The 26,917-nt window shown below is 40.1% G+C and overlaps 1 protein-coding gene across 2 annotated transcripts in view; it reads right to left on the bottom strand.

Moving 5' to 3' along the window:
• Positions 1–26,917, bottom strand: part of RASGEF1B (RasGEF domain family member 1B) — a 632,901-nt gene that overhangs the window by 536,053 nt on the left and 69,931 nt on the right. The gene's annotated exons all lie outside the window — the stretch shown is intronic.

Below are 26,917 nucleotides of genomic sequence, written 5' to 3' on the forward strand. Positions count from 1 at the left end.
CACTCATACACTGCTAATGGAAATGTAAAACCAGCCAACCACTTTGGAGAACAGTTTGGCAGTTTCTTAAACAATAAGCATACACCTACCAAATGATCCAGCGATTCCACTTCTAAGCATAACCCAAGAGAAATAAAAGTGTATGTCTACTTGTCCATGAATATTCACAGCAACTTTATTTTAAGAGCCAAAAAACTATAAACAATCTAAATGCCCACTGACAGGTGAATGAATAAACCAGTTTCAGCATATCCATACAATAAAATACTCTCAAAAAAATACAGAATGAACTATTGATACACACAATAACATGGATTGATCACAAAATAATGATAGACAAGCAAGACAAAAATGAGTAAAACTCTCAACACAGAAAGAATACACAGAAACACCAATCTCTGGGTGTTTTCCCCCGAAAGAGGTATATTTGCATACTTTAAAAGCTGCTGCCTAAGGGTCTAGCTTCCAGTCAGCCTAAATCTAGGTGCTGATGGAGATCCTCCCCTTTAGGAAAATAACAAGTCTTGGCACATGTTTAACTACTGGGAGCCACTAAAAATAAAGTAGGCTGCTTGGACCATCACCAAGGTTTGAGAGACAACCAAGAGCTACAGAGTTGATAGTAAGGTTCCATCTCCTACATGAGGCCATTCCTTCAAGATGGAGAGTTGGCTGTTTTACATAATGCATAGAAACCAACACAGAGATCAAAGAAAATTAAAAAAAAAAAGATGTAAATATTTTTCTTTGATGCAAAACTCCAGAAAATGCAAACTAACACTTAAAGACAGAAGACAAATCAGTGGTTGCTGGGGACAAGTGGGAAGATTATAAAAGAATACAAGAAAGCTTTTGGGAGTGATGGATATGTTCATTATCCCGATTATGACCATTTCATATGTATATGCATATGTCAAAACCTATCAAGTTATATACTTAGAGCAACTGTACACATTAATAGCAAATTACTGTATGTCAATTGTAGCACAATAATGCTTTATAAAAATGAGTGTTCATTTTTAAACAATCCATAGTACAAGATAAAAAGGACAAGCCAGGAGAATGTCATGAATTCATTTTTTCCTAATACAGTTAGGAGTAAATAGTATGCACATACAATGAATATACAGGTGTAGCTTAAAAGACGGGTTTTTTTGGTTTTGGGGGATATTTTTGTGGGGTTTTCTTGAGGGGGTTGCTCTTTTCCCAACAGATACATTTGGAAGACAAAGGTTTACATTTCTTTTAATTTCCTTATATTCTAAAAATAATCTTATTGGGGAGAAGGAAAGATGGCGGAGGAGTAGGGGACCCTATTTTAACTGGTCCCTGGAATTGAGCTGGATATCTACCAGACCACTCTGAGCACCCACGAAACCAGCCTGAGATGTAAGAAGATCTGGATCTCTACAAACAGAATTCCGCAGGCGGTTGGTTTTGAGGTACGACGCGGAGAGCCGTGATTCCGCCGGCAGATATCGGAGGATAAACAGCAGCAGGAGGGTGCCTGGCCGTGGGGATCCTACACCGCCGGTGAGCAACAGCCTCGCGTGCTGCAGACAGGGCACAGACTCGCAGACCGGTAGCGGCGGGGAAAGGACTTTAGGGCAGCCCCTGGGGCGGGAACCCGGAGCGGCGGGGTCGCGCCTGTGAACTGCAGCCCCCAGGACGGACACCTGGAGTGGCAGGGTCGTGCCTGCGAACTGTAGCCCCTAGGGCAGAAAGCCAGAGTGGCCGGGTCGTGTGGGTGAACTGGGAGCGGCTGGCGGTTTTAGAAGCACAAAGGGCAGAGACGCGCTCCGACGTGGAGGCAGGACTGGGAGCACTGCAGAGGGGCGCACAACCCAGGACGCTGCAGTTTATAGCTGCACGGACAGAAATGGAGACGGTGTGACCTGGAGAGCTCACTGAAGAACAGACTGCGGTCTCTCTGCTCTGAGGCAGAGGGTTGGAAACAGTCTCTTCTGCTCTGACTCGCGGAAGAGACATGGAAAGCCGACAGGGAAAGCCGCCAGAGAACAAAAGCCCCAAAAACTGATTCCCGCTGAGCCCATCCCCCGCCACAGGGGGGTAGGGCAACTCCGCCCAAACAGGGTTGCCTGAGTAACAGCAGGGCAGGCCCCTCCCGCAGAAGACAGGCTGGGAAAACAAGAAGCCAGCAACCCTAAGGTCCCAAGAAAACAGGTGCATCTTGCTTGGGTTCTGGTCAATAATTAGGACTCTATACATTCCCTCAAACACCCATCAACAGAATGACTAGGAGAAGGAACCCCCAAAATAGAAAAGACTCAGGGATTATGACTTATGCTGCAGATTTACAAATGGATGCAGATATAACCAAGATGTCGGAGATGGAATTCAGGCTAGCAATTGTGAAGACAATGGCTAGAATGGAGAAATCAATTAATGGCAACATAGAGTCTCTAAGGGCAGAAATGAAAGGTGAATTGGCAGAACTCTAAAATGCTATCAATGAGATCCAATCCAATCTAGATAATCTAACAGCTAAGGTAAGTGAGGCAGAAGAACGAATAAGCGACCTGGAAGACAATATAATAGATAAAAAGGGAAAAGAGGAGGCCAGGGAAAAACAACTCAGAATCCATGAAAATAGAATCAGAGAAATAAGTGACACCGTGAAGCATTCCAATGTCAGAATAATTGGAATCCTGGAGGGAGTGGAGAGAGAGAGAGGACTAGAAGATGTATTTGAGAATCGTAGCTGAGAACTTCCCTAATCTGGGGAATGAAACAAACATTCCTGTCCTAGAGGCAGAGAGGACCCCTCCCAAGATCAAGGAAAACAGGCCAACACTCCAGCATGTAATAGTAAAACTTGCAAATCTTAGAACCAAGGAAACCATCTTAAGGGCAGTTGGGGGAAGAGATTCCTTATGTACAGAGGGAGGAACATCAGAATAACGTCAGACCTATCCACAGAGACCTGGCAAGACATATTCAGGGTACTAAACGAGAAGAACATGCAGTCAAGAATACTTTATCTGGCAAGGCTTTCATTTAGAATGGATGGAGAGCTGCAGAGCTTCCACGACTGGCAGAAACTGAAAGAGTATGTGACCACTAAGCTGGCCCTGCAAGAAATATTAAGGGGGGTTCTATAAAAGGAGAAAGACCCCAAGAGTGATATACAACAGAAATTTACAGGGACAATCTATAAAAACAACGTCTTCACAGGCAACATGATGACAATTAATTCATATCTTTCAATAATCACTCTCAACGTGAATGGCCTAAATGCTCCCATAAAACGGCACAGGGTTGCAGATTGGATAAAAAGACAGGACCCATCCATATGCTGCTTACAAGAGACTCATTTTGCACCTAAAGATACATCCAGACTGAAAGTGAAGGGATGGAGATCCATCTTCCATGCCAGCGGACCTCAAAAGAAAGCTGGGGTAGCAATTCTTATATCAGACAAATTAGATTTTACACTAAAGTCTGTAATTAGAGACACAGAAGGACACTATATCATTCTTAAAGGGTCTATCCAACAAGATCTAACAATTGTAAATATCTATGCCCCCAACATGGGAGCAGCCGTCTACATAAGCCAACTGTTAACCAAAATAAAGAGTCATACTGATAACAATACGTTAATTGTAGGAGACCTCACTACTCCACTCTCAGCAATGGACAGATCATCTAAGCAGAAAATCAACAAGGAAACAAGAGCTTTGAATGATACATTGGACCAGATGGACCTCATAGATTTTTTTTTTTTTAAAGATTTTATTTATTTATTTGAGAGAGAGAGTGAGAGAGAGAAAGAGCACAAGAGCGGGGAGCGGGAGAGGGAGAAGCAGACTCCCTGCTGGGCAGGTAGCCCGATGCGGGACTCGATCCCAGGACTCCAGGATCATGACCTGAGCCGAAGGCAGTCGCTTAACCAACTGAGCCACCCAGGCGCCCTGGACCTCATAGATATTGACAGAACATTCCACCCTAAAACAACAGAATACTCATTCTTCTCGAGCGCACATGGAACTTTCTCCAGAATAGACCACATACTGGGTCACAAATCAGGTCTCAACAGATACCAAAAGACTGAGATTATTCCCTGCATATTCTCAGACCACAATGCTTTAAAACTGGAACTCAATCACAAGAAAAAATTTGGCAGCAATTCAAACACTTGGAAGCTAAAGACCACTCTGCTCAAGAATGTTTGGGTCAACCAGGAAATCAAAGAACTTAAACAATTCATAGAAATCAATGAGAATGAAAACACATCAGTCCAAAACCTATGGGATACTGCAAAGGCGGTCCTAAGGGGGAAATACATAGCCATCCAAGCCTCACTCAAAAAAATAGAAAAGTCCCAAATTCACCAACTAACTCTACACCTTAAAGAACTAGAGAAAAAGCAACAAATGATGCCTAAGCCACGCATTAGAAGAGAAATAATTAAAATTAGAGCAGAAATCAATGAATTAGAAACCAGAAACACAGTAGATCAGATCAACAAAACTAGAAGTTGGTTCTTTGAAAGAATTAATAAGATCGATAAACCACTGGCCAGACTTATCCAAAAGAAAAGAGAAAGGACCCAAATTAATAAAATTATGAATGAAAGGGGAGAGATCATGACTAACACCAAGGAAATAGAAACAATTATTAGAAATTATGATCAACACTATATGCCAATAAACTGAGCAATCTGGATGAAATGGAGGCCTTCCTGGAAACCTATAAGCTGCCAAGACTGAAACAGGAAGAAATTGACAACCTGAATAGGCCAACAACCAGTAACGAGATCGAAGCAGTGATCAAAAACCTCCCAAAAAACAAGAGTCCAGGGCCTGATGGATTCCCTGGGGAATTCTACCAAACATTCAAAGAAGAAGTAATACTTATTCTACTGAAGCTGTTTCAAAAAATAGAAACAGAAGGAAAACTTCCAAACTCATTCTATGAGGCCAGCATTACCTTAATCCCCAAACCAGGTAAAGACCCCATCAAAAAGGAGAATTTCAGACCGATATCCCTGATGAATATGGATTCCAAAATCCTCAACAAAATCCTAGCTAATAGGATCCAACAATACATTAAAAGGATCATCCACCACGACCAAGTGGGATTTATCCCTGGGATGCAAGGGTGGTTCAACATTCGCAAATCAATCAATGTGATAGAACACATTAATAAGAGGAGGGAGAAGAACCATATGGTCCTCTCAATTGATGCAGAAAAAGCATTCGACAAAATACAACATCTTTTCCTGATTAAAACTCTTCAGAGTATAGGGATAGAGGGAACATTCCTCAAGTTCATAAAATCCATCTATGAAAAACCCACAGCGAATATCATCCTCAATGCGGAAAAGCTGAGAGCCTTTCCCTTAAGATCAGGAACACGTCAAGGATGCCTACTCTCACCACTATTGTTCAACATAGTACTAGAAGTCCTAGCAACAGCAATCAGACAACAAAAAGAAATAAAAGGTATTCAAATTGGCAAAGAAGAAGTCAAACTCTCTCTCTTTTCGCAGACAACATGATACTTTATGTGGAAAACCCAAAAGACTCCACCCAAATTACTAGAACTCATACAGCAATTCAGTAATGTGGCAGGATACAAAATCAATGCACAGAAATCAGTTGCTTTCTTATATACTAACAATGCAACTGTAGAAAGAGAAATTAGAGAAACGATTCCATTTACAATAGCACCAAAAACCATAAGATACCTCGGAATAAACCTAACCAAAGAGGTAAAGGATCTATACTCTAGGAACTACAGAACACTCATGAAAGAAATTGAAGAAGACACAAAAACATGGAAAAATATTCCATGCTCATGGATCGGAAGAATAAACATTGTTAAAATGTCTATGCTACCCAGAGCAATCTATACCTTCAATGCCATCCTGATCAAAATTCCAATGACATTTTTCAAAGTGCTGGAACAAACAACCTTAAAATTTGTATGGAATCAGAAAAGACCCCGAATCGCCAAGAAAATGTTGAAAAAGAAAAACAAAGCTGGGAGCATCATGTTGCCCGATTTCAAGCTATATTACAAAGCTGTGATCACCAAGACAGCATGGTACTGGCACAAAAACAGACATACAGACCAATGGAACAGAATAGAGAACCCAGATACGGACCCTCAACTCTAAGGTCAAATAATCTTTGACAAAGCAGGAAAAAACATGCAATGGAAAAAAGACAGTCTCTTCAATAAATGGTGCTGGGAAAATTGGACAGCCACATGCAGAAGAATGAAACTCGACCATTCTCTAACACCATTCACAAAGATAAACTCAAAGTGGATGAAAGACCTCAATGTGAGACAGGAATTCATCAAAACCCTAGAGGAGAACATAGGCAGTAACCTCTTTGACATCGGCCACAGCAACTTCTTTCAAGATACATCTCCAAAAGCTAGTGAAACAAAAGCAAAAATGAACTTTTGGGACTTCATCAAGATAAAAAGCTTCTGCATAGCAAAGGAAACAGTCAACAAAACAAAGAGGCAACCCACGGAATGGGAGAAGATATTTGCAAATGACAAATAATCAAGTCAAAAAGTGGGCAGAAGATATGAAAAGACACTTCTCTGAAGAAGACATACAAATGGCTAACAGACACATGGAAAAATGTTCATCATCATCAGCCATCAGGGAAATTCAAATCAAAACCACACTGAGATACCACCTTACACCAGTTAGAATGGCAAAAATGGACAGGGAAAGAAACAACAAATGTTGGAGAGGTTGTGGAGAAAGGGGAACCTTCTTACATTGTTGGTGGGAATGCAAGTTGGTACAGCCACTTTGGAAAACAGTGTGAAGGGTCCTCAAAAATTTAAAAATAGAGCTACCCTATGACCCAGCAATTGCACTCCTGGGTATTTACCCCAAAGACACAGATGTAGTGAAAAGAAGGGCCATATGCACCCCAATGTTCATAGCAGCAATGTCCGCAATAGCCAAACTGTGGAAAGAGCCAAGATGCCCTTCAACAGATGAATGGATAAAGAAGATATGGTCCATATATACAATGGAATATTACTCAGCCATCAGAAAGGATGAATACCCAACTTTTACATCAACATGGATGGGACTGGAGGAGATTATGCTAAGTGAAATAAGTCAAGCAGAGAAAGTCAATTATCATATGGTTTCACTTATTTGTGGAACATAAGGAATAGCATGGAGGACATTAGGAGAAGGAAGGGAAAAATGGGGGGGGGGGAATTGGAGGGAGAGATGAACCATGAGAGACTATGGATTCTGAGAAACAAACAGGGTTTTAGAGAGGAGGGGCAAGGGGGGATTGGTCAGCCCGGTGATGGGTATTAAGGACGGCACGTACTGCATGGAGCACTGGGTGTTATACGAAAACAATGGATCGTGGATCACCACATCAAAAACTAATGATGTATTGTATGGTGACTAACATAACATAATAAAATTAAAAAAATAATAATAATCTTATTAATTTTTTCGAAGGAAGTACCAAAACAGATTTCAAATGTTTCCTAAAGACAGTAAAACCAAGACAAAAGTTATGGAGAAAATAAAATTAGCAATCCAACATGCAAGAACAAAGAAAGTAGCATCTCAAACTACTAGGAAGGGAAATAAAGCCTTACCAGATAAAATTCTTCTAGGAATAATTTTCAAGGGTGGCTCATATTTTATCTTGAATTTTTTTTCCTAGTTGTCTCAAGATTTATTCCTCCAAATCTTGCTGCCTTTCCCAAATTTTTTTTTTTTAAGACCATGCAAGGACACTGAATTTAAATAGTTAAATTAACATTATCTCATTATGCTAAGATAATGAGGTAGCTGTTCACATTTGGAAAGTACTCCAAAATCAGATTTTTAAGAAGGCCTTCAAAAGACTCAAAGCCGAGGAATAATTCAGAATGTTTTGTTGTTTTGTTTTGTTTTTCCAAATAGGATGTATGGCCCTCACCAGTAGGGTTGTTACAAGCTGATGAAATCTCATCAGTGTACCCAACAAGGAAAAAAAAATACTTACATACGTCCCTGCATCCAAAGGGTTTATGAAGACTCACAATACAGAAACTGCTTTTTCAAACTGAACTCCAGAGTTTTATGCATTTAACTCTACTGGGGTTCTCTAGATTTGAAGCCTGGTTTTCCAGGAAAGTGGAAAAAACACATGGATACTTGTCCGGATAAGTCATTACAAGCTGTAGCAAATTAGGTAAATGAGTTCAACTCTCTATAATTTTTCATTGAAAATGGAGGGATGAGTCTAGAAATTTCTCACATCACCATCATTTTGCAACTATGTCTAAAACAAGACAGAAAGCTTTACTGAAAGCTTTGGAAAGTCACAACCAGTAGGAAAAAGACACTGACTCAAGCACAAAAGCCAATTATGTTGTTTTAAAAATTGTAGCAAAAGTTCATGGATAGTTTAATATTTAAAGTTAATGATAAGATAAAGTTAATAAGTACATTTTCCATTTTCATTTTTTGTAACCACCCTTCAAAATTATAACATCATAGAATATAACGGAAACAATTTGCCTTGTGAAGAAAATCTCTATACTTATTATCTAAATGTTCCAATTAATTGTGGTTGAAGATTTATTTTAAAAAATCAAAAAATCTAAATGGACAAACAAAACAATTACCAAAAAAGTAAATAAAACTACATTACATTTTACACTTCTGTGTTCTTCAATTGAATGATACTGTAACTTAAAAACAATAAAGTTTCAACTATTTAAATTAAAAATGCCAGACACATACCAATATTTTTAACCAATTTAAACAATGTTAAAGTTTCTATCATAACAGATCTTAGAATTTACAACCAATGTTATCCTAAAATATTTTAGGGTCCAGGGCCTTCCACAAAGAAGGACAAATCATATTAGGTGATGCTAACATCCTTTCTATCCACCCTCAATATTTGAAAGCAAATGAAGTCAGGTTAATATGAAAGTCAAATCTGCAAGCCTTCAAGACCAAAGGGAAAGGAGAAAGAAATCCATCAAAGAAGTATTTTACATCCTTTGGTATGTACACTCATGGAGTAAAATGTTTTTCAAGTTTCCCTGATTATGGGGGAAGAGGAAGATTTACGGAAAAGGTAGAGTGTGGTTTTATGCATTTATTCATTTGTGTTTTAGTTCTACAAGACTGCTATCTCTATGTTCTGGGGATACAACAGTGAAGAAATAAACATAGTTCTTCTCACTGTCTAATACTGATCTTCTTGTTAGGACAGTAACTCCACATTTGTTGCATTGTGGAATGAAGAGTGAATCTAGAGACAGCAAAATAGCTTGTTGAACCTCATCTGAGGAACAGCTTTCTACTCTCACAATATAGAAGGGAAATAGAGAAAAAGAGAAAAGAGAGAGTTAGCCGTGTGTTTTCACAAGTAGGAGTTTTCCCTGCCTTAGCATGCTCGAAGGAAGGAAGAAGGAAAAAGGGACAGACACATGCGTACTAAGGATCCACCCACTCAGAGATACGGCTCAGTGTGAGTCCTGCAGCCTCTCATGTTTGTATTCCTCCACCTTGGGGTCGAATGAGGAAGAAAACTAATTTGATAGAATAAGTAATAAAGGAGCACTGCGTACTCTCTCTAGAGGACCACGGTGTAACTTCCTATTTAACTTCCTTTTTGGAGGAAATGTCAGTATCAAAATACAATCTTCCGTCTGGATAAGCACAGAGTTGACCATTACCTTTCCAACAGATCTGCCTCTCTGAGAGCTCCACCTTTCAAAAGATAACTGAGCCTATCTTGATATTAAAAAAACAAGGACCCATTTATGTTTTTAAAGGGAATGGCACATATTTGCATTACACAGAGGCAAATTTGATAGTTCAAAATTCTAAAATATGCAGGTAATACAGTAATGTGCAGCATTATCAAGGAAAACATAATTAGAGCAAAGACCACCTTACTGCATTTCAAAAGTGCAAGGAAAACTAATACATTTGGCTGGTGTTAGTCACTGTTTTCATGGATCAGTATCAAAGCGCAAAAACTGAAGCCAATAAACTGCTTATATTTCTTAATTTTCAAGATTTTATGTGCGAGAAAATTGATGATGTTTCATAGTAAAATTGATTTAAATCAACCTGTCATTGATTTGTTTACCTAAACAGTTCCACTTCTTAATTTATTAAAGGGATAATATTGAGTTGACGATCTAATTTTTCTATATGCAAACCTAAATAGAAAAAAACGTCGCCACACTCACACACAACATATATAGTAAAGTAATACTCCCAACCATCTAGCCTTGCAACTATGAACTGGATAAAAAAACAGATTAGACCAAACTCCCTTCTTACTCCTTAAATACTACAAGAACACCTTTTGTGATTTCATTTATTTATTTGTCAAATATTTACTAAGTATCATTTTCCCTGCCTACCATGTAAATAGGTAGAAGATGCTATGAAAGAAATGTTAAGTTTTTACCCTGGACTTCAGGGATTTATACTTTAATTGAAGGTATTATCTTGTAGGTCCTCCTAACAGTTGGCTTAGACAGAAATTTTACACTGTTTATTTTCCAATTTGGATATACTCTCTATCCCATATCTCTTGCATTAGGCTGTTACTATCTTAAGGGCAGAAACACTGACACCTTCCATGTAACAACTATTCCAATTCTCAGGGTACATACACCACATACACAATAGAAAATAAAATATTTTTCTAGTATAAAACAGTGAGAGACCAGTTTCCCCAAAACTCTTTTAATAATAAAATACTAAAAGAGTTTAGCATTTTTTTCTGAGTATTTTTATAATTCATCACTCAGCAATAGTATAAATCATATTTTCTGAAATTAAAAGTACTATACAGCAAAAAAAAAAATCCCTTATGAATAAACAAGTTCTAAAACAATGTTAACATCTTCATAACATTGTTCTATTTGGCTAAGTCGATGTGACAGATGGGTTATTGTAAACTGAAATTCCTTACTTGCACTTAATTTCCTATTTAAAAACAAATCAAACCCACACCACCACACCAGAGTACATTTCCAGTTCATTGCAAGCTGACCAATTAAAGTCAAATCCATGTATTTTGCATAACGAAAACTAAATTTAACTCTTTCCACCATTTGAAGCACTAAAACAACCTTAGAGTCGCAAGACGTGGCTCAAGACCCAGCTTTGCCACATACTAATTTTCTGACCTTGGGTAACTCATCTAACTTCTTGGTGATTCAGATTCCTCACGTGCAAGTTAAGAAGTTAAGATGCAATTCATTCAGCATCCCACTCCATCTCTAACTCTTTGAAGACACTGGCATTTACTAAACTTCTAATACTATCCTCATTCGAGCCAAATGACGTTCTATTTAACCACAAAACACAACCAACACAAGCCACATCATTATACACCATTCTTGTGAATTCATCCACTTTTACCTGAATATGTAATGAGGCACACAGCATTTTTATGAATTGGCAGAATTTGTTACAAACCAGTAATTCAAGCGGTCACTCTGATCTTTCAAGAAGTTGCTATTGTTCTCTATCATTTGAAGTTCTAATAGGAAACAGATGACATATTCAAATTGGGTAATTTAAGGAAAGCTCAGTAAAATTTTGACTATTTGCAAAGATACAAGAAGGGTATAAGAAAAACCACAAGGCATGATACAGTATCTTGGGACTGGTAACATGCCCCATTACCCACCCACCCCACACACACAAAGTAGCAAGAGAAGGGAGAGTTGCAGGAAGTTGAAGACAGACAGGCTATAGGGAGAGAATCACAGGAGATGTGATCTTAGGTAGAAGGACACAGCCAGCCCAAGGTGACCTTGCAAATAGGGAGTTGAGGTAATAAATGCCTTGCCCTCACAATCTCCACTCCTTCCAGTCTCTGACCAATGTCTCCCATTGACTAAACCCAATTAGAAGCTGAGGCCAAGAGAACCCTGTGGATGTATTTCATACAGGTTGGCTTCCTAGAGTAGAGTGGAGAAAGATCAAGAACTAGAGGTGTGAAGGGAAATACTGAACACAAACCTCTTCCCTCTAATTAGGCTACATTCTCAAAGAGTTATACTGCCCCCCAACTTGACAGGAGACTTCTTTAATGGTGTCATGAATACAAACTACTTGTCTAGTGAGCTCATGTAATATGCTGGATCCCTTCCAAATTCTATGTATTTAATGTTCAAATAATCTTTATTCTAATACTAAACCTATTAGAACTCTCTAATGTAGTCATCTGGGATAATTTTAGATCTCAACAGGTTTTCACAAAGAATGCAAGCAAACCAATTGCTTAAATTGGAAGAAATGTCAATGTTAGTAAAGATTGATTTTCTATACTCCTTCTCTCTAATTAGTAGCTTTGGACATCAATGAGTTGCATGAAAAGAGCCACAATGATTTCTCTGATTAAGTAGCTCCAGCAAACTAGAAAGGTTGGAGCACAGCATTATTAACTCTTTCATGGGCTGTGCATGTAAAGCCGTGCTGAGCTGCACACAATATCGAAAGGCTCCAGGGGATAGGAGAATAAAAGTGGCTAACAGGAGGAGGAGCTTCAAAAGGAGGACTTCATTTAAACCTCTAGTTTAGAAAAGGCAAGGAGCATATCCATCAATGTAGAAAGAAAACTACTGCTAATTGGATACTTGCTACCATGTGCTATGCCTAGTGCTTTTACATCATATCTCATGTAATCTGCAGAACAGCCTAGTGAGATATTTTTATTTAGAGCATTTTACACATGCAGAAAGTAACTTGCCTAAGCCACTACAAAACAAAAATCAAAAAAATCCAATAATGAGACACAAATTCTAAAAGGTTTTGATGTGACCCCAGACCCAGACATAATGCCAACTTTTTACCATTTTTAATCATTGCTGTGTCTTAAAAAGTTGTAAGACACAGATAACTTATTCTGCCTATTTATAGCATCAATCTGGAAAAGCAGAATTTCTTCTGAAATTGACTACTTCTTTTGACAAATATTTTAAGGGGTTGTCACAGCACTTGGAAGCATGCTGGGAAGAGTTAGTCTGTGAAATCTTTTCCCTAGAATAGGCACACTGGTTTTCCACCACACACCCAGTTCAGAATAGTCCTCTGTTTTTGTGCTTAGAAATCAAGCCTCCTCAAGTACACTCGGGGCAGAGACTACGCCTTCTTCCTTTTGTAATCCTTACAGCACCAAGCACACATATAGGACACATAACTGGGATTAAATAAATACTTGTTTAATGAGTAATCAGCATAGCACAGTATGTTATGGGCAAGAGACTTCAGAAAGAAAAGTACACACTGGTTTATCTACCCAAGAAAGATAGAAATTGAACCAATCTTTTATCCTCACTAGTGCTGTGGCATCTAATTTGCTTTTCCTGTGGGCCAGAGACCAAGTACACTACCGGTGCTTTCTGTAGTGGAGGCTTCCCCACACGCATCACGTCTACTCAAAATTGACCCCACCTCCAAATAATTAATACAAGAGCAATGATGCTAAAATGTTACGAAGTGGAAAAATAAGAAGAAAGGTGACATCTAATGTTAATTATGTGTCAGGCATAGTACTTAACATTTTACACGTATTTTCTCATTTAACCCTTATAACAATTACTGTCTTCACTTTATAGATGAAGACACTGAGCTTAGAGAAGTTAAGTAACTTGCCTATGGTCACACAAATAATAAATGATGAGTGACAGAGTAAAGATTCAGCTTACACTCTAGAAGATAATCATTAAAGGGCAGCATATTATCCAAAAGACAAGAAATAGGTGCAGCCACTACAGGAAACAGTATGGAGGTTCCTCAAAAAATTTAAAGTAGAACTACCAAATGACCCAGCAATTCCAGTTTGGGGTACTTATCAAAAAAAACAAAAAAAAACAAAAACACTAACTCAAAAAAACATTTGCACTCCCATGTTCACCACAACATTATTTACAATAGCCAAAATACGGAAACAACTTAAGTGTCCATCGACAGTCAAATGGACAAAGACAATGTGATGTATATTCAGCCATATAAAAGAATGAAATTGTGCTATTTGTCCAACATAGATGGACCTTGGAGACACTATACTAAGTGAAATAGGTCAGAGACAGAGAAAGACAAATACCATATCATCCCACTTACGTGTGGAAACAAAAAGAAGAAGGAGGAGGAGGAGGAGGAGAAGGAGAAGAAGAAAAAGAAAAAGAAAGAAGCAAGAAGCTCATGGATTCATAGATACAGAGAACAGATGGGTGATTGCCAGAGATGGGAGGTCGGGGTGGACAAAATGGATAAAAGTGGTCAAACAAATACAAACTTTCAGTTATAAAATAAATAAACCCTGGGATGTACTGTCCATAGTGTGGTGACCATAGCTAATAATTGTAATGCATACCTGAAAGTTACTAAAAGAATAAATCTTACAATTTCTCATAACAAGGAAAAAATACATTCTGTAACTTTGCATGACAGATGTTAACTAGACTTATTGTGGTGATCATTTCACAATATAGAAAAATATCAAATCACTTCGTTGTACACCTGAAACTAATATAATGTTGTATGTATCTCATTTAAAAAAAAAAAAAGGCAGCCTTTAATATCACTAAAGATACAGGGAGTGGACACCAACTTTTGCCTTGGTCACACTGGAGTCATTATTGAGATGACTAATGCATATGAGGTTTGCTTGCTCCCTTACATTGGTGAGGGCATCACAGCTCACACCCAGGTTGCCCTAGAAAGAGTGGGGGAGCTTGGGAACAGAAGACCTAGAGCTGAAGTCCTAGTTCCATTGTTCTCTGGCTGTGGTTATCTGGGGGCATTCACTTTTCCTCTCTGAACCTCAGCTTCTAAGTCTGTCAAGTGGGGATGATAATACTTTAAGAACCATTCAGAGGATTCAATCAAGGTGCTTCCAAATCTAGAAAGCACTGTGCCACAAAATTTGTTGATTATTCGCTTCTACTGATAACACTCTCTGCCACCAGCAGGATAGGAGACCCCATAACATAAAATCCTGGGCCATCACCCCAACATGCTGTACCGTGGGAATGGTTTGTTGAGAGAGAAAAATCTAATTATTCTTTATAGCTCACAGCTTGGGTTACTCTTCATCCAGTGATCTAAGGAAATTGAAGGAAGAGATGGGGATAGTTAGAAATAGCAGGTGGGATTTATGCTAATTTTGTGGGACAAGGAAGGGCTTGAAAATGATTTTGGAAAGAGATAAAGTTGCTCCCATTTGTTATCATATTCATCTTCAAGGCCAGAAATGGGAAGAAACTTTACTAATGATGGAATTAGTTTTTCATTTATTTTATTTTATTATTATTTTTTAAGTAAACTCTATGCCCAACATGGGGCTCAAACTCACGACCCTGAGATCAAGAGTCCCATGCTCTACCCACTGAGCCCCTAATTTTCCATTTAAATAATAATATTTTATGGTATTTAGGCATACTCTACATTGTTCCAAACTGTATTTGAGGTAAGATACATTATAGTTTTTGGTACCACTTTGTGATTTTGCAAAGAATTTCATAGTAATGATTTCAATTGGTGGTATTTTTTTAAAGATTGTATTTATTTATTTATTTATTTATTTATTTATTTATTTGAGAGAGAGAGAGAGAGAGCATGAGCAGGGGAGAGGAGCAGAGGGGGAGGGAGAAACAGACTCCCCACTGAGCAGGGAGCCCACCGTGGGGCTCCATCCCAGGACTCTGAGATCATGACCTAGCCAAAGGCAGACATTTAACTGAGCCACCCAGATGCCCTTAAATTGGTGGTATTTTTTAGAGTGCTATCTTCTTAATTCTTTGAAGGAGGAAATCATACATAGGAAAGGTGATAAATTATTTTTATGATGTGAAAGTTTGGTTAGACAATTTTTAGACCCAAGCTGTTTTCCAGAGCTAGTATTTCTTAATTCCCTGTTCCCTAGTTTTTCCATCTGTAAATAGAGTAAAATAATCCCCTACTGTTTTTCCATTTCTAATAAAATTACGTATGTAAGGTGTTTTGGCAAATTCAAAAGAACTGTTTTTATTGTCCATTATCCATCAACTCTGCTAAGTGAGAGTATATTTCTTAGCCACTCTAACCCACAGCAATTCCAAATCAAGGATGCAACCCTAAAGAAATTCCTTTATTTATCTAGGAAGTATTCGCACATAAGGGAAGTCCATACAACGTGCAGAGAGGGAGATGAATTAACTAGGAACCCCAGAGGGTCCGCCCAGCTGCTTGGACATCCAAACCTGGCACTGAGCAAATGAACTCCTAAAATCACTGGAGGCATCAGGGTACTCACCCAGCCATCTGACTCACTCACAGCATCTGGGCATGAGAAAATTTTATTTCCCAAATCCCACTTCCCTGTCCCCTCTTCCCTAGCCACACATACAAACAATCTGGACAGTCCATAAGGTAGAGGATAATTTTAGGGGGTTCCCCAGGGCCTGGCTGGATGCTTTCCAATCATTTCTTTCTGGCCTGTAAAATCAGATGCACTATTTCTTTATACATGAGAAAAAATGAAATCAGTTTCTATTTGCAGAGTGAGATAGAGAAAATGAAAATCGCACACAGCTATGTCACAGATTCTTAGAAAGGACCTTCCTAAACTAGAAGAGAGGAAGGAGGCAAAAGAGAAACTCAAAAGAAAAGGAAGTTTGATTTGTGAGCCCCTGAAAAGTGTCCCACACCCTCAGTCTCATGTACGTACATAGCACATTTAAGGTTTTGGAGCATAGGTGGTAAATAAAATCAATGAGATTTCTGGATGCATTTTAACCACTGGTCATGTGGTTTAATCATCATGGCCATTGCAGAAGCAAATTGCTGTGTGTCAGTCTGTCCGTGTGTCTTCCTGTCTATGTGTGGCTCTGTATGTGCATCTGAGCTCTCCCACACCACCCTTCTTTCTCCTAACGGACATACAACACATTTTAACACATATGAAATTTGGTTAAAATGAACACCAAGAATAGATTGTTGGACCAAAAAAAAAAAGGCCTGGGGAATTAGATTTCACAAAAGGCCTATATTAATTGAAGAATGGAATAGGAAAGAAGGACACTGATTAAGAAGGAGTATGTGGACCAATATTCTGTACCTAAATATGGTTTCAAATGAAATCATCTTATCACATACCCAAATTTTGCTGGCCACATAAACCCAACTCCACCCTGAGAACATCAGATTCTCTTCCAAAGATCCCTCCTTCTTTGGTATTGGTAGGTGTCCTCGGGGGGAAATTACATCATGTGAGCTCTCAAACCAGTCCAGGCAACCATAGGACCTGCTGGCTCCAGGTTGCCCATAAGCCTGAAAGGCTCCTCTAGGAGACTACCCATTATTGCTCTGCCCAGGCCATCAGTGCTCCCCTTGCATGGAAAGGGTTCCCTTCTCTGAGTTCTACTCTCTGAAACAATATAGGATGATCCTGCTGTGGGGCCAAGTTCTTTTTTCTGACACGTAGTAGCCAGGCTCAGGGGACAGAAGGAAAGGGGAGGGAGTTCAAGCAACAGCCACTGTATGTTTCTGCAATCTATAATCCTAGACTCTCAGACCCTCTTCAGAGCCCAGCAAACCCTCCTTGCAATTTGCCTCCTGCCACTGCTATCTGCTCCCACCCTCCCCACATCTTGATAGAATTTCCCTCATAAACTCAGTTAAGTTTCGTCCTGAGCAAGTGCTTTTTTCTTTAAGGAAATCTCTAGATACAAGTAGATTCCAGGACTTACTGCCCAGGGGTTAAAGCTCTAGTTGTAAATTATGACTGCTTCCTATTTCCTTCTCTAGCTTTCAAATGGAAGCATTTCTATTCCTTACCATCCATACCGTCCTCGACAGTCCATTCACCAACAGATCCTCGCATGCCTGGGATGCCAAGTATGCACCTTATGTTTCTGTGCTCTCCATCACAGTATCAGAAATAGCAATTCACATTTGTATAATGCTTGACATTTTATAAAGGACTTTCACATTTATTACCATTCTGGAGCCTCACATCATTTCTGTGAATAAAGCAAATCGAATATTGTTACTTTCATTTTAAAGCTACAAAAATTGACGCTCAGAAAGGTAAGGAGATTTCCCCTAATAGCATTCAGCCAGTGAGGAGATGAGCCAGGCTCAGAATCCAGATCTTAAGACTCCTGGTGTAGGTTCTTTGCAATTCATAATGCTGCCACCCTCTAGCTTTCAGCCCCATGCACCTCTCTGTAGGCTCCCTCACTTGGCTTCCAGCCAAGTTCAAATAATCTCCATGAAAGTAAATTTCCATGCTTTCAGGCCATCCAACAGAGTTTCCAGAGAAGCAGGGCATCATTACTCCCTCTTTCCCACTGGAAATATGATAAGAAAGCCCACTGGGTAAGTGTTCTTTGGAGTAAATTAATTTTGGAATAATCTAATCTGACTTCCAGCCAGAATTCTCCACCAACAGCATGCAACATAAAAGTCTGATGAATAAAATCTTGACTTATAGCATGGATTTGCTTCACTTGACTTATTTTGAGGACGCATGTTTGCAAACCAACTGAAAAATAAAAAATACTCTGTGTTTAATTATATTGCAATCTATGGTTGAATTTCATTTAAATGGAATTTATAATTGGCACATTTGTCAAGTACTACTTCTGCCAGAGTTGTATGTAAAAGTACATTATCAACATTTGTACAACCGCAGCCCAAGTTAGCTAGCATCAAGACACATCCCATCGATTGGGGGACAAGTCACTAAAGGACAGTGGCTGTCGCATTTCCATAAAATACAAGTAAATATATTCAGAAATAAATTGGTTCCCAGATTTTGCTAAAACAGCATATGGCATGTTTTCAAAGTTAATGAGCACTGATTGAGCACCTATGTTGTGCTCAGCACTGTGGAGAATTCAGAAAAGTAAAAGGTATGTCCTAAGATAGTCAAAGAAGAGAGACACCCCAGGGTATCGGGATCAAGGTGAAAGTATATAATTATCATCATTATCATCATCATCATTATACTATTTGTCAATTAACTACATGCCAAACACTAGGCTTAGTATTTTATTTGAATTATCTTATTTAATCTTCATAACAACTCAATGACATAGTTACTATTATCATTCCAATTTTACAGAAAATAAAAGCGAGACACAAAGAACTATTTTATTTAAGGTCATATAGATACGAATTGAAAGAGCCAGGATTGGAAGCCAAATATCTGAATCTCCAGCCTGTGTACTCTTAGCCTCTTTCCCATAATTGGAGAAGCCTTCATGATGGGCTGGATCTTTACCATGGCTCTGGCAGGGTTTAGTTAGGAAGAATGGAAAAAATGAAGAAAGGTCATCATATTAAAGGATAAGCAAGTAGCATAAACAAAGGCATGGGGCAAGAATTTGTATGTGACCTGTGAGGATCCCTGAAGAAAATTAATGGCAGGAAATAAAGTTAGCTAGGCAGAGTAAGACATTTAAGAGAATACCTTAGAAATAACCCAGACAGAATTTAAAGACTTGAGCCTTTGGAAATAGAAAGTGACATAGACAGACTCTTGCGTGGGAAGGTGACAATGAAAAGCCATTGTAGTACACTAGCAGCATATTCAGGAAAAGGGGAAAAGAGGAAGACTTGAAAGAAGCAAACCAATTATTACTTATGGTGAAATCCCCTCCAGACCCTACTGCTCCTTGGTCATGGTACATATTCAATAAATGTTTGTCAGATCAGTGGACAAAAACTAATAGGGATAAAAAGAAAGGTCTAAGTCCAAGAAAGAATCTGCGGGAGTCACTGACAGATTGTTCATGAAGAAAAAAGAAAAGGAAGAAAGTAAAAATGGTACCAAAGAGCTACTCTAGGTAAAAAGGTGTGTGGTGCTTTTGGCTGACAATGGAGTTGGAAAGGAGGAGGTTCCAGGTGGGCCCAGGGAGGGTGAGGAGTCCTCTATTTCGCTTTGAAAATGTAGAGGTTTGAAAGGGATACAGAATACTTACTATATTATAGGCATTTGGAGAAACAGGCCTAAAATACATTTAAGATTCTCCAAGGGTAGAAAACACAGTCCTTACTCATCACGAAATTCAGGTAAACAAAAGTTGTCATTTTATTTATGGGCTACTTCTATAGGTAACCCCAAGCAGGTAGAACTTCTTAAATATAAGTGTCACTACTAGACCTACTGTATTTTATCAAAGACCTGTGAAGTAGAGAAATTCATAATGTACAAGAATACTATCACAAATTGCAAAGAACTAAACCGAAGGAAATAAATCAAAGAGTGAAGCTCTTTTCCTGTTCCTTGTGACATGCAGCCAGCACTGGCCATTTGACAGATAGGAAACACCAGCCTTTACTTACCAAAATACAAAAAGGAAAAAATCATGTAATGGTTTCTCAGCAAGAAGCCATTAGACAGATGTAATCATAATGGGACCAAATATTCCTATAAATGAAATGCATGCATTTAGGACCACAAGCAGAGTTTAAAAGCAGCCAACACAAAAGGTAAGTAGAGTTGCCTGTGCGTATACAATGGCTCAGATGTGAGAGAGCAATCCAATTGGCCCTCAAACAAACTGAATTGTGAATTTACAAGACAAACTCAGTATCCATTAGCTTAAAATTCAAATGACCCTCATCGAAAGCCCAGCTGTGGCAACAGGAGCTATTATTCTCAAAGTAAACTTCTCCCTTCTGATCATGCACCGACATCCAATCACTGAAGCTACAGCCTTCCTCATCCAAATTATTTGCTTTCAAAACAGCCTGACCACTCGGCTCTTTCTTTAGATGCTTGAAGCCCATCAGAATGACCAAGTGGATGAGAGCATGTAAGATTCATTTAAACAAAGGGGCTCACTGTAATAGACAAAATCAAGATCTCTACCAGGCAAATTAGAAGGGGGAAAAAACTGCTTGAAAGTATAAGTTCTTTCAAGAGAGCAGAGTTGGGGTCAATTAAAATATAAAGCTGGAAAGATCCACAAATGTAGCCTGAGGAGTCATTCAGCCCATGGAGCACATTTGTTGTTAGTAGATGCAAAGAGAAATAAATTGAAATCCAACTACAATGTTCTAAATAAAAAGCGTATCATAAAATGGGCTCAGGTAACATGTCAAAACTTTTACCCAATTTAGAGGCAGAATATTTATCAAAGGTTATTTGGTAAGTTAGTTGTTTGACACCCTGAAAATATTTTCTCCCAAAAAATAATGTTATTCATGGTGATTGGCTTCCCATGTAGACCACAAAAAATCTCCTAGAGTATGGTGTAATAATGTGTAAGTATAGTACTGGGATAATGAGGTAATGCCAATTGTTCTGTAAAAATAGAATCTTACCATCCTATATAGCAGTGCTTTTCAAATTATGAGTCACAACTCATGAAATCAATTCAATGGGTCTTTCCCTGGTTAATTCTTAATAGAATGGAAGAAATGGAACGGAAAGAACAGAATTGCAAAGATCAAAGAACATCCCCTGTCATAAGTAAAAGTATTATTCTTGAAACTTAATTTCAATATTATAGGTATAAATAGCTCTGTGCATTCAGGATTGCAGTGTAAAATATATTTCTTACTGTGGGTCACAGTTAAAACAGTTTGCATGTCTTTTAGCAAGGCTTTCATGGGGTGCCTAACACAAAGCCAGGGTTTAATAACACTTGTTAAATGAATGAGTGAGTGCGTGAACTGGTGAACACATGAAGAACAAATAAATAGGATGCCAGTGATACACCTCTCTCAGTCACAGACCTGACACTTGCAGAGGAAAGCTTGCTCACATTTCCACTAGCCTTTCCATACTAGTGAGGCAGTGGGACAGAGGGTTGCCCGACTGTAATTCCCAATAGCTAGTTCCCTTGGCCTGGGACAGGATCTCTATCACAATAGGGGCCATTATGCGGGAAAGATGGGGACAAGGCTTCTACAACTGAGTAGGACTGGACTCTAGGGGCTGGGTTCTGAGGGGGCGGGGGAAGATAAGATAGGGTTGCCAGATTTAGCAAATAAAAATACAGAGTGCTGGTTAAATTGGAACTTCAGAAAAACAACAAATAGTTAAAGAGCAAGGAAAATCATGAACCTTCAGAGTTGGAAGATCCATCTGATCCATCAGTTACTTATGTGAGGCAAAATGATGTATACAATACTCTGCTGGGTGCTGTGGAAAGAAAAAACACTTAGTTCTTGAGCCTGAAGAGGTCAGAGACACACAGGCAAGGAGCTCAGCCATGACCATGCCCTGAGCACTATTCTAAGCACTTTCCAAGCATTAGCTCATTTAACCCTCGTCACCCTGCGTTCGGCACTGCTATCATCCCCATTGAAGACCAAAAACTGAAGCACAGAGAAGTTACAAGAGAAAGCCACCATAGGTCTCCTATAGAAACACACCAATAGTATTCAGTGGGCCTGAAGTAGAGGGCTGGCTGGGTCCAAGGGGCTGGGTCTGGAGGGGGGATCTGAGCTGAATCTTGCAGGAAGAGGAAAACTCAAAAGATGATTTAGGGGAAGAACACTCCAGGCAGAGCCAACAGCTTAACAGTAAGAGGACATGATCAAGAAACAGGCATAGACAAAAGTTGCTGGAGTACCAGGAATATAATAAGAGGAAGGAAAGACTGGACAAGAAATTTAGGTAGTGACCACACTGTCAAGAGGAACCACATCCGCTACTGCATCTGCATGCAGTGGCAAACCACCGAAGAATTGGGGGTATATAAATGGACACTGTGGTGAGTTGGGCTATTAAGGAAAATTGCTTTGGCAATGGTCCCAAAGATAGAGTAGATGAGGCAGCAACCAGAGGCCAGGACAAGATCAGGTAAGTCAGTGCAGCTGGCTGGCAAAGCACTGTGGAATCGGAGTCCAGGATTTACCTCCAAGATTGGATCCATCATAGGGATGGACATAACCTTGGACAATTCAGGTAATGACCCTGAGCCCTGGCTTCCTCACTTCTAAAACAGGGTTGACAATACAACTTAACCTCATAGTGTCCTTGGAGAATAAAACAGAAAACATGCAGGAAATGCTTCATAAGTGGAAGCTCTCTGTAAAGGGTCATGGTGATTGAACTTGAATCCTTCCCTTAATAATTCCTCTGAGTTCAATCAGCCTTTGATTGAACATTCCAGGAGTAAGGTACTCATGCCATCCCAATGGTAACACAGTGAAGGAGAAAGAATGGAAGAATTCGGGTGTTTACCTTTCCTATTTCCAAAGAGAAAGAGTATAACTAGGAATAAAGCTGAGGTAGAAAACAAAAAAACAAAACGCCAAATACCAAGTAACCATAGTTGAAGAAGGTAGGTGAACTTGGTATCCTCACTCTAGCACACATTACTAGAGTGACCCTAACCAAATTACTTAAACTCTGTAAACCCTGATTTTCTCATCTGTGAAGCATGGTTGTTAACACCTATATCGGGAACCCATTGGGAAGAGAGCTGAGACTGCATATGTTATGCCCTTAGAACAATGCCTACCAGAGTGGACAATAAATGACATTATTGTATTATGTATAAATTAAAATAAAGCTATAGTCACAGTTAGGCAGCAATAGTGGTAGAGACAGAAAACAGAATGTGGAAATAAGTAGAACATAAATGAAGTGTGACAATTCTAGAGGAGACCACGTCCAGAAACAGGGGCATGGAATTGAACACCCCTTTTCTGGACAGCCAGATGTGTTCTGCCCAGTGGATGTGGCTCCTGAAATGTGCCCCTCCAGGTGAGATGATAAAGGATGGCAGCATTAAAAATGCAAGTTTGCAGACTGAGGGAAGGGGGCCTGGAAGGAGAAAACGTAGTCGCCTCTGACTATATAATTCTCCTGCCTCTTTCTGCTGTGAAACCAGACCCCATCACTGACTCTCAGGAAGGCACAGTGCAAAGCAATGCTGAGGCTGAGGTGGGGGGCAGGTTCATAATACATCAGAGCTGACAGGGGCAGGAATGGATGTCGGGGCCAGACCTCCATCCGTCTGAGCATACAGGACACATGTAAGTAGGACCTGCAAGGTCTGAAACCACCGTTCTATGCTTAGAATGTCCTACTTCTCTAGACAGCAGAACATACAGAAAGCCCACTCTTCCTGCGGAAGCTCTGCCTTGGTGACGCACAAACGATATTCCAAAAATCTAGCCCAATGCTCGGGGCACTGCCATGACTGAGGTAAACTTACTAGCCTTTCATTATTTCTTGAAATTTTAAAATTGTTTCTCAAGGACTTGGTTTGTAAACTGAAATACTAAGAAAACGTAGAGGGAAGATTAACAAAATGATCATGAAGACACTCTGGGTTTCAAATGTGCACCATCTGTCCTTCGTCTCTGAAGATGACACAGCAAGGTACGCACTGGACCTGTTTTCCAACCACAGTGACTCTCTGCCCCTGTGTTCTCCCACAACCTGTCACCCGATCTCCCTTGTCAGACAACTGCAAACACGCGAGAGGTCCAGTCGGGATTCAGTATTCTTTCAGGCAGAATCTCCTCTGTGCACACCAAACTGGCCTGTGTCGGAAGAAAGCACATTCGTGGCCACCCCCCTAACCAAAATGAAACCAAAGGCCATTCATGATGAAAATCTCCATCTCTTCTCTTGATCTCCCTGAAACTAAAGGTAGCCTCCAAAGTTAGAATTAGAGCATTTGGTGGAAATGAAAAGCTGCCTAGATTTTCTCATGTCCTAGCACTTTCACTTTTGGGAAGTGAATATTTAGAAAGGTTTAAGAATATCTTTCTTACACATTTCTCTCCCTCCCAAATATAGAGAGTGCAACAAATGCCTCTTCATTTATGAGTAAGAATGGGTTGCCTGAGAAGAAAGCAATCTCAAAACACATTCCTGACTCAGTTATTCACCTCTTTGGGCAGATTTTCCCCCATAGGTAGGGAAGGGATATCTCTTAACTCTTCCAGCAACACTGATTAAAAGTGATATCTGGTGGGGTGATTCAGCCAACACTGGATCAATCATCTGTAGAAAGGAGAAAGCAGAGACTACAGTGGCTCCTGCCCCCAGATGGGTAGAAAATAACACAAAGCAAGATAAATGGAGTTACCAAGGACTGAGGGAATTCCCTTTTCCAGGAGCTCTTCAAAGACAAAACAGCCACCCATTTTCTTAATTGTCTAAGTATGTCTCTGACTACTTTTTAAGCCACCCTCCAACCAGCAATGATTGAGAGCCAATTATTCTAAGAAATCAAGGTGGGGCATCTACTGGCTGGAGGATAAAACAGACAGGAATAGAACACCAAAAGTCAGTACATACAACAAAATGACTTGGTGTGGGTTTGAAATTTAAAAACAAAAATCCAGGGGATGCCTGGCTGGCTTTGTTGGTAGAGCATACAACTCTTGATCTTCTGGGTGTGAGTTCAAACCTTACGTTGGATATAGAAATTACTTAAAAATAAAATCTTTTAAAAAAATAAATAAAAATAAAAATCCAAATACAATGAAGAAAAAGCCAGAGAGAAAATTTTAAACGAGCATCTCACCTCTCTGGGATGACCCCCAAATGCTACCTAACATTTACATCACAGAGAAGGAAATGAGCAGAGATGTAACAGGCCAAAGGAGACAGCTGATTTTAGCTGCAGGCCTGGAAAACTTTACTTTTTCAGGCTTTTCATTATTTTTTTAGATTTCAGGCCCCCAAGCACCCAGGCATTTCAGTCTGGCTTCTCCCAATCTGCTCTCGTTTTCCCAGCTGCACTTCATCACTTACTATTGAGATCTCCTTGCTTTCCCACAGCAGAGATAATGGGTTGGGCAATCTGAGATCTAAAATCAAAGCAATGTGACCACAGGCCCTCAGAAGGTAAGAGCGCCTGCAGTTGCAAAGCGGAGAAGAGACTCACAAGCAGCCAGGGAAGAGCCTGAGAGTTTGCAGCCTGAAGAGTTGTCTTGCTGAAGGACAAGCTTTCACACCCAGGAGAGAATGGGGGAGAGAATTTGCTCTCAAATTCTGCTCTCCCTGGCCAGTCAGGAAACTGCAGACGGAGAGGGCCCAGGTAGCCCCTGGAGTAGCCCTGAGGCTGCCAGGAAGAGTTGTCAGGCTCGAGGACGGAGTGAGGAGTGCCCTGCGAGAACACGCAAGGCTGGTTAACCTGGCCACGGCTGGGGCCACTGCCCTGTGGTCCAGGCCTAGTTGTCAGGCAGTCTGTTGGGTAGATAGAGACAAAGGATACACTGTTGCCACTGCAGAGGTAAGGGGAAGGGGGGTTGCTGTGCACACCGTGTGAAGCTGTCCCTACCGAGCAGCCAATAGAGGTTTCCCATTAAACAGTTGCTGCCACCACTCCTCAGTAGGACAAGCCAGCCAGCCTTCCCGTAAACGACTGCGTGCAGAGATGCGTACCCCATCACTGCCACCTCGGTCAGGTGTGAGCAATCAGATGTACCTGCCTTCAGAATTGCGGATGCGTCCGCCGGGGTCGGCAAATCCCATTGTAACCCTTCCCATCCGCAATGTAGCTCGCTCACAGAAGAAATGAGTTAACTTCAGTGGAGTTTGGAGTGTGCTGGAGGTTGGGGGAAGGGACTAGGAGGAGGCAGAAAGACAGAAACCTTCTGATCTAAAGATTTTTACCGTTTGGGTTTATGTGTTTGTTTTTTCGGATTAAAAGAGGGGAGAACGAAGCAGCAAAAAGGGACTGCAGGATACTGCTCATTTTCAGACATTCCTGGCATTTTAGGTAAAGAGCAACTCGCAAAACTCTGTCCAGATTGACAGAAAACGTGCTCGCCCGTCAAGCAAGGAAGAAGAAAACAGATTCACTGAGGTCCAGGAGGCGAGAATTCAGGCTCCCGGGCTTCAGGTCTCCTCCTCGCCATCCTCGCCCTGCCCCACCCCAGACTTCCAGGTGGAAAGCCGGCAAGTGAGACTGCACCCACTTGTCAACTCCTGGGGACCCCAGGGCCCCGCTC

Source organism: Halichoerus grypus, chromosome 3 (assembly GCF_964656455.1).
Source record: "Halichoerus grypus chromosome 3, mHalGry1.hap1.1, whole genome shotgun sequence".
In the NCBI taxonomy this organism is placed as follows: Eukaryota; Metazoa; Chordata; class Mammalia; order Carnivora; family Phocidae; genus Halichoerus; species Halichoerus grypus.